Consider the following 9,850-nt stretch of genomic DNA (forward strand, 5'->3'; position numbering starts at 1 on the left):
GTGGATTGGTAGTCGAAGCACCATACCACGACCCACACGTTCACCGGATCTGACGTCCCCGGATTTCTTTCTGTGGGGAAAGTTGAAGGATATTTGCTATCGTGATCCACCGACAACGCCTGACAACATGCGTCAGCGCATTGTCAATGCATATGCGAACGTTACGGAAGGCGAACTACTCGCTGTTGAGAGCAATGTCGTTACGCGTATTGCCAAATGCATTGAGGTTGACGGACATCATTTTCACCATTTACGCATTAATGTGGTATTTACAGGTAATCACGCTGTAATAGCATGCGTTCTCAGAAATGATATGTTCACAAAGGTACATGTATCACATTGGAACAACCGAAATTAAATGTTCAAACGTACCTACGTTCTGTATTTTAATTTAAAAATCCTACCTGTTACCAACTGTTCGTCTAAAATTGTGAGCCATATGTTTGTGACTATTACAGTGCCATCTATCACAAGGCAAAGAAAGTGGTCCAACTAAAACATTCATATTTCTTTACGTACTACACGAATATGTAATAAAAAAAGGGGGGTTCCTATTAAAAGAACGCAATTGATATCCGTTTGACCTATGGCGGCGCCATCTAGCGGGCCAACCATAGCGCCATCTGGTTTCCCCCTTCAAGCTAGGCAAGTTTCGTTATTTTTAGTTTTTCCGTTTGACCCTTATTTCGTGAGATATTTGGCCCGGTCACGATCAATGGACCACCCTGTATACCTATACTATTATTGTCGCACTATAAACTTGGGATAATAAGTGCACTCTTAATTTTGTGGTTGCTTCAGGATGAAAAGCTGGCACCATCCAAAAGTGACGATGCAGGAAAGACAACTTGTGAACTTTCGCTCTCGCAACTGGTGCACCTATCTCCTTCACCTCCGCCAGCTTTTCTGGTGACAATGAGGCCGATTACAGCCACAGTCTCAATCACATATCGACCGACATCTCCTGCTCCTTCACCTTCATTAGAATTTTTCAGCTTTTGTTCGATCTCTATGTTTATTATTGGGAATAAAAACAATAAAATACCGAAAATCGGTTATATCGGAAACAGGTTATTTTGATGTGTTTTAACATTTAAAGTGCAGACGAAAAACACCTGCATATCCCAAAATCAGTTGTTTCAGCGATAACCCCCATCCCTACTAAGGTAGGTTAGATAACACTCAAGTAACTCGTCGACATGTAGGTCATTAGACATGAAGAATTGGCCAGTTGAACAAGGATGAGGAGCAAATCGCTAAAGCAGCTTAGTAATTTTTGACCCAAATCTTTTTGGAAATGTAATAATAGATTGAAAATGTGGCTTATACCATCAGAGAGGTACCCCCATCTTGAACAGTAGCAAGTAAAACAGTCTGATATATGAGCGTCATTCAGAGCCCACTATACGTAAAGGCAGTCTGTTACTGGAAACAAGGTATAGGGCGCGGTATTGCTGTCCAGAAGGCATAGAGGAAATCCCCTGCCGACCTGTGAGATCCAGTTTTTTCGCACTTTGCCTAATATAATTCAGGTGAAAGCAAACATCTACTTTTTCCGTCTTACTCAATTCTATCAGGTTCAAAAATGGTTCAAATGGCTCTGAGCACTATGCGACGTAACTTCTGAGGTCATCAGTCGCCTAGAACTTAGAACTAACTAAACCTAACTAACCTAAGGACATCACACACATCCATGCCCGAGGCAGGATTCGAACCTGCGACCGTAGCGGTCGCTCGGTTCCAGACTGTAGCGCCTAGAACCGCACGGCCACTGCGGCCGGCAATTGTATCTGGTGTTCGATCTGTAACACCTCTATGCAGAAGACCGAGCGAAAAGGCTAATAGCTGAGATACTTCCTGCCATTAGGGAAGAACATGAAGGACATGACTTATTCCATTCCCTATAAATGCTGATAGGTAGACTGAATAAGGAGGTACTGAATCTAATTAAAAAAATAAATTTAAGGTACAAACCGAATACAAGAAGGGATCGTTTGATCCAGAGACATCAAGGAATTGTTAATTTAGTATCGGAGGGAAGTGTGTTGAGAGGAGTGGTGAGTAGGCGGGGGTGGGTGGTGGGGGGGATTGTAGAGAGAGACCAAGCTTTGAATACAGGGTAAGCAGGTGCAAAATAATGTGACTTGCTGTAGTTATGCAGCTGTCATGGTGCTTTCGTGAATGTCCCAGCCCTGCACAATAATACTCCCACGGGCCTGCGTACGTGATGTGGTGCATGTTTCGAACAGTCATTGCCAGGATGACGGCGTATACGGACATGACCAACGACCTGGTGTTAACAAGAAACATGGGTCATCCGGTCAGGTGACGTGTTTCCATTGATCTGCTGCCCAGTCTCGACGGTCCCGTGCCCACTGCAGTCGGAATCGACGATGTCGTTCGGCCAACATGGAAACACATAGGGGTCGACTGATGCGGAACCCCATGTTCAGCAGCGTGTGCTAAACCGTGTGCTTCGAAACAGTTCAGCCTGTACTAGCAGACCTGCAAAAGATCGCCGCCTATCCTGCTTTACAGAGTGATTAAGCCTCGGACTTCCCATGATCTGTGATGAGTCGTGAACGTCGAACGTCTTGTCACCTGTTCGTGGTTTCACAAGCCTTCAACTACTTACCACAGATACAACAGTAGCATTCGAACAGTTGAGCTGCTTCGCCGTTTCCGAGATGCTCGTTCCCTGGCCTGGGGCCATAACAGTCTAATCTTAGTCAAAGTCCATTAATACCGTTGATTTCCGTATTTCCGGATCAATTTTGTATTCCGGGGTACAACGTTTCCATTATTCCATTATTTCGATTTTTTTTTAATAATCACCTGCAGCTATGCCAGTCGGGTTACAAAGAGGGCCATCTGTTTTAAAACGAACGCACCCTCAGAGAACGTCTGTCGTGTAAAGCACAGATCTCTGTTATCACTTTCTGTAAGCTGAAGGCTCATGTGTGCATCTACACTTCCAATCCATATACTTCCGAAAATCATTTTAAATGGTCCCTCACAGTTTCTTAACGGAACATACTGTCATATGCGTGATGGAATTTACATATGTAATTGCTGACGGGATTTGAACAAGGGAATGCTCATAATGGAACCCTGCTTCTTGTAAAAGACGCAGAAGATCGCCGTATGACATATAGATTATCTTGGGGACGATTATTGCATCAGTGACGTCTGGATACAGATGAAGCTAACTTATAAAAGTGGTACTTAGTGCACTTGAGGAGGGTGAGAGTGTTACGGGCAACAATCTTGGATCGCTCTAGGTTTTTGATTCTGTCGGCCATAAGTTATGCTAAATAAGCTAATATCAATCGAAATAAGGATTGTGATCATATCTAGTAGATAGGTTACAAAGAATACATATAACACGGACCTCAAAGCAACTAAATGTTTAGTGAAACACTTATCAGAACCAAAATACGAGGGTAGTCCCAAGAGTAAGGTCTCCTATTTTTTTTATAAGTACAGAACTCTGTTTGTGTGGCAGTTGGTCGCACTGTTATGAAGAGTGCTTCACGCGCTGTGTGTAAACATGCGCACGCCGCGCTGAGGCGCTCAGTCGGCTTGGCAGCCGTTGAGAATGGAGCTGCTGTTGGATGTAACCGCCAAGTGCGAATTGCGCACAGTTATTCGGTTTTGAACGCAAAGGGCACTGCGCCGATTGAAATCCATCAAAAACTGACGGAAGTGTATGGTGAGTCGTGCATGGATGTCAAAAATATTCGTAAGTGGTGTAGAGAGTTTGCATCTGGTCGGACCGAAATTCACGACGAACAAAGGACCGGGAGACCGTCAATTTCTCAGGAGATAGTGTTGAAGGTTGAGCAAAGCATGCGTGAAGATCGGCGGATCACCCTGGATGATCTCTGCACGTTGGTTTCTGAGGTTTCCCGAAGCACCACTCACAGAATTTTAACGGAAACATTGAACTACCGGAAGGTGTGCGCAAGATGGGTGCCACGCATGCTGACTGAAGACCACATGCAGCAACGAGTTGATGCTTCGTGCGCATTTCTTCACCGCCTTGCAGCCGAACAGGACAACTTTCTGGACTCAATTGTCGCGGGTGACGAAACCTGGGCATACCACTTTACACGTGATACCAAGCAACAATCACGCCAGTGGCGACATCCTTCTTCGCCAAAGCCGCGGAAATTCAAACAAACACAGTCTGCCGGTAAAGTCATGACAACCGGTTTTTGGGATCGGAAAGGAGTATTGTTGGTCGACTTTATGCCCACTGGGACTACAGTTAACGCTGACAGGTACTGTGAGACTCTGAAAAACTCAAACGGGCAATTCAGAACCGGAGAAGAGGAATGCTGAACAAGGGCATACACATTCTTCATGACAACGCTCGCCCACAAATCGCTCGGCAAACCGTTGTTCTCCTGCAACAGTTTCAGTGCGACATAATCACCCACCCACCCTATAGTCCTGACTTGTTGCCCCGTGACTATCACCTGTTCCCTAGGTTAAAAGAACATTTGGCCGGAAAGCGATTCAGCTCCGACGACGAGGTGAAAAAAGAGGTTCAGAACTCTCTGAACAGCATGGCGGCGAGCTGGTAAGACATGGTCATACACAAACTGCCACAGCGTCTACAAAAATTCATCGACAGAACAATTACAAAAGTGAGTCAAGTTTACAGAGAACTTGGTAGTATGATTAATTTATCAGTATAATGTTGCACCTCCTTTGGAGTAGATGCATGTACTGATTTGTTAGGAAAGGAAGAAGGAAGGAAGATTGGATTTAACGTCCCATCGACATCGAGGTCATTAGAGACGGAGCAGAAGCTCAGATTGTATCAAAGACGAGGAAGGAAATTGGCTGTGCCCTTTCAAAAGAACTATCCCGGCATCTGTCTGGAGCGTTTTATGGAAATCGTGGAAAACCTAAATCTGAATAGCCAGACGCAGGTTCGAACCGTCATCCTCCCGAACGCGAATTCAGTGTGCTGACCACTGCACCACCTCGCTCGCTTTGTTTGGAAAGGGTGTTATAAACCCGCTGTGTCCTCTTCTGAGGCAAGCAGGCCCACAACGGTGGTAAGTAGCCTCTCATATGTCGCATACCGGGACTGGGACGGAGTCGACGTCCGAGCTGGTCCCATACGTGTTCTATCGAGGACAGATCTGGGGAACTTGCCAGTTACGGGAGTACCTCAATATCACTCAGAGAGTTCATAGAGACTCGTTCCATGTGTGAACGAGCCATTGCCTACTGAAGTATGGCTTCACGTTACTGTCACAGGAGAGGTAACACATGACGACACAAGATGTCCATGACATACAGTTGTGCCGCCAGAGTTCCCTCAATCACTACCAGCCATGACTTGAAGTCATATCTGATGGCTTTCCATACTATGATACCAGGAGTAACAGCACTGTGCCTCTCCAAAACGCTGGAAGAGTGGGACCTCTTCACCATACCCGCCAACGAAGGTCATCCGGGGTGGTGCAGATTCGAGGTTCATTGTTGAACACAATGCGACGCCATTCATAAGCAGTTCATGCTTCCCATTCACGACACCAGTCGAAAGGCAGTAACTTTTTTTTTGTGGTGTTACAGGCAGCCTACGCATGTGACGGTATTTCCCTAATCTGGTTCCTGTTAGTCTCCAACCAATGGTGCAGGATGACACAGAATGTTTCAGGGGTCCATTACTTGTTCTCGAACGGCAGGCGCAGATGTGAAGAGGTTACGATTTACTTGGTGCTGTGGGAAGTCGTTCAGTATTTTATTCTTCTCTTTACTCAAAAGGGGAGGGGGGGGGGGCGCTGACGCTCCAGGTTAATCAATTGAATTACAGTAGGCATCGATAAAACGTATGCAAACGCACCATCCAAAATTGTGATGGGGGAACTTACGAATATAAATGAAACAAGATTTATAATGGCTTCGATTTATTGCAATAAAATTAATACAGGGTGTTACAAAAAGCTACGGCCAAACTTTCATGAAACATTCCTCACACACAAAGAAAGAAAAGCAGGCCGGGGTGAACGAGCGGTTCTAGGCGCTACAGTCTGGAACCTCGCGATCGCTACGGTCGCAGGTTCGAATCCTGCCTGGGGAATGGATGTGTGTGATGTCCTTAGGTTAGTTAGGTTTAAGTAGTTCTATGTTCTAGGGGACTGATGACCTCAGAAGTTAAGTCCCATAGTGCTCAGAGCCGCCCCCCCCCCCCCCCCCCCCAAAGATAGAAAATATATTATGTGGACATGTGTCCGGAAACGTTTACTTTCCATGTTAGAGCTCGTTTGATTACTTCTCTTCAAATCACATTAATCATGGAATGGAAACACACAGCAACAGAACGTACCAGCGTGACTTCAAACACTTTGTTACAGGAAATGTTCAAAATGTCCTCCGTTAGCGAGGATACATGCATCCACCCTCCGTCGCATGGAATCCCTGATGCGCTGATGCGGCCCTGGAGAATGGCGTATTGTATCACAGCCGTCCACAATACGAGCACGAAGAGTCTCTACATTTGGTACCGGGGTTGCGTAGACAAGAGCTTTCAAATGCCCCCATAAATGAAAGTCAAGAGGGTTGAGGTCAGGAGAGCGTGGAGGCCATGGAATTGGTCCGCCTCTACCAATCCATCGGTCACCGAACCTGTTGTTGACAAGCATACGAACACTTTGACTGAAATGTGCAGGAGCTCCATCGTGCATGAACCACATGTTGTGTCGTACTTGTAAAAGCACATGTTCTAGCAGCACAGGTAAAGTACCCCCTATGAAATCATGATAACGTGCTCCATTGAGCGTAGGTGGAAGAACATGGGGCCTAATCAAGACATCACCAACAGTGCCTGCCCAAACGTTCACAGAAAATCTGTGTTGATGACGTGATTGCACAATTGCGTGCGAATTCTCGTCAGCCCACACATGTTGATTGTGAAAATTTACAATTTGATCACGTTGGAATGACGCCTCATCCGTAAAGAGAACATTTGCACTGAAGTGAGGATTGACACATTGTTGGGTGAACCATTCGCAGAAGTGTACCCGTGTAGGCCAATCACCTGCTGATAGTGCCTGCACACGCTGTACATGGTACGGAAACAACTGGTTCTCCCGTAGCACTCTCCATACAGTGACGTGGTCAACGTTACCTTGTACAGCAGCAACTTCTCTGACGCTGACATTAGGGTTATCGTCAACTGCTCGAAGAATTGCCTCGTCCATTGCAGGTGTCCTCGTCGTTCTAGGTCTTCCCCAGTCGCGAGTCACAGGCTGGAATGTTTCGTGCTCCCTAAGACGCCGATCAATTGCTTCGAACGTCTTCCTGTCGGGACACCTTCGTTCTGGAAATCTGTCTCGATACAAACGTACCGCGCCACGGCTATTGCCCCGTGCTAATCCATACAACAAATGGGCATCTGCCAAATCCGCATTTGTAAACATTGCACGGACTGCAAAACCACGCTCGTGATGAACACTAACCTGTTGATGCTACGTACTGATGTACTTGATGCTAGTACTGTAGAGCAATGAGTCGCATGTCAACACAAGCACCGAAGTCAACATTACCTTCCTTCAATTGGGCCAACTGGCGGTGAATCGAGGAAGTACAGTATATACTGACGAAACTAAAATGAGCTCTAACATGGAAATTAAGCGTTTCCGGACACATGTCCACATAACATCTTTTCTTTATTTCTATGTGAGGAATGTTTCCTGAAAGTATGGCCGTACCTTTTTGTAACACCCTGTATAGCAACATTAACGAGATAAAATCATAGACAAATAACCAATTGAATGGCAACCTGTGGCAACTTTAATATCCTTGGCATATCTGACATATGGGTCAGAGGGAAGGGGGGGGGGGGGGAGTTAATAATCTCGCAAGAAATTTACTTATAATCGCGGAATGCCTACTGATTGTCGTAATTTTCGTAGAAGTAACTCATGCTACAGAGAGGAAAAGCGTCACACCTGTGGGCGAAGTTGAGAGCAAACTGTTCATTGCTGACAAATGCAAGTCTTCAGAGTTACTCTTGAAACAAACGGATAACAAAAAAAAATTACTCTGATTTCCCTATGCCTCTTCTTGTGGCTGTGGTACGATCTCATCATAGTGATACAGGTGATGGTGCAAATGGCTGCACAATCGATCATTGGTGGAACCAACGACCCTCGCCAGTGGTTAATTGCCAATTAGCTCGAAATGTTTTCAAGTCCACAATGCATCATCTCAGGAGGCTCTGCGTCATCTCTCAGCGTCGAAGTCGGACGGCAGGGGCTCCAGATTCTGATTTCCAAATCGAATGTGATGGAAAAGGAAACATTGCATTGGCGCGTTTTCTGTTTCTCACAGTATACGATATGTTCGGCTGTGAATCTTCCAAGTGCTGACTGATCAAACTGGCGTGCCATCCTGCGGCGCCTCTGCACAACAGCGTCTGTCCAGTGGCTAGTGACCACTTGGGCCACCCTTGGCGACCTGTCCAATAACTGGTCCATAGAAGGGTCTGTTGCATACACACATACACTCCTCAAAATTTAGTAATGTAACCTAAATGATCTAGATCTGTTAATATCAGTTCAAGTTCATGACTAGATCACATCTGTGGGTTTTATATTTGAAGTTCCATGTGTGGCATGGGTTAAGAAGCATCTTTATTGTTGAGCTACGTAGTGTGTTTCAAAGTTGAAGGGTTGGTGACCTCCTGCACTTAACGTTGCCAGCTACAGCCAGTGTTGATTCAAGGAAAGTAGTCAGACATCTGTTCTCACACAGTGACAGTTTATCGGTTTATGGGTGGGACATCAGAGTCCTATTAAACTTGCCTTATGAAATATAGTCCCAAATGGTGTCTATAGTCCTCAGAAAAAGGTCAACAGGCTACTGGAAATGTCACTTGGTGATGTTAACAATGCTTTCAGAAATGGCGATGCGTCGCTGGCTCACTTGCGGCATCCGAGCTGCGAAGTTGCCTGCAGTCACAGTAATGGTTTGGGTCTCCCATGGCAGCTCTGGACAAGGGCAGCGGCCTGCGTCCCTGACCAGTGTAAGTGGCCCATTGTGGTCGGCTTAAGCCGTGACATGGGGCGCAACCCCAGTGACGTAGCAGCTCCAGTGACATGTCGTAACAGTTGTCACGGTCCGTAGTCAGGTGTCCACCCAGGTTCATTGTGCAAGCGGCTCTCGCCTGCTCGTGGTGCAACCCCCATCTTGTAATGTATACCATCTCCCGTCTGCACTTTCTGTACCTATAGCTCTCAAGAGGTTGTGTGACATCAAACAAGGTTACAATGCGAACATTACAAATACACTTTAGACAGGGTGAACATTAATAAAACCGACAAACTGCAGCGAAAGAATTCTGACTGGAAATGGAGGGAGAAAGGTCCTATGAACATGTGCCCAGAAATGCGCCGTTGACATGGTAGATGGCGCTGACGAATGACAGTTCCTCTGACCATGTGCCATGCTTTCCTTATGTGTTGTAGATGATGGGTTAGTAGCAGTTTTCATGTAGGATACACATAATCATACTTTGGCTTATACCATGTTGTCAAGCCACTTGCCTGGAGCTTTTACTAGGCTTCGTCTCAACATACCGTAGAACCCGAGTCTCCAAATTTCATATATATCTTCTTCTGTGCGGTTGCACAAACAGTACCCAAGCTCTTACGGGAATCGGCAAAAAACCGTGAGTAATGAGTATAATGGGCAGGGGCACTATGAATATAGTGCGGGACAACAAGTTGAGAATGTGGGTCTCACGGGAGGCGTGCCAGAGAGAAGTCCCTGCAGTTGCACTATTCTCTGTGTCCTCGGTGACTTGGAGAGAAAAGATACTTTGAAATTC

This window comes from Schistocerca piceifrons, chromosome X, assembly GCF_021461385.2.
Source record: "Schistocerca piceifrons isolate TAMUIC-IGC-003096 chromosome X, iqSchPice1.1, whole genome shotgun sequence".
In the NCBI taxonomy this organism is placed as follows: Eukaryota; Metazoa; Arthropoda; class Insecta; order Orthoptera; family Acrididae; genus Schistocerca; species Schistocerca piceifrons.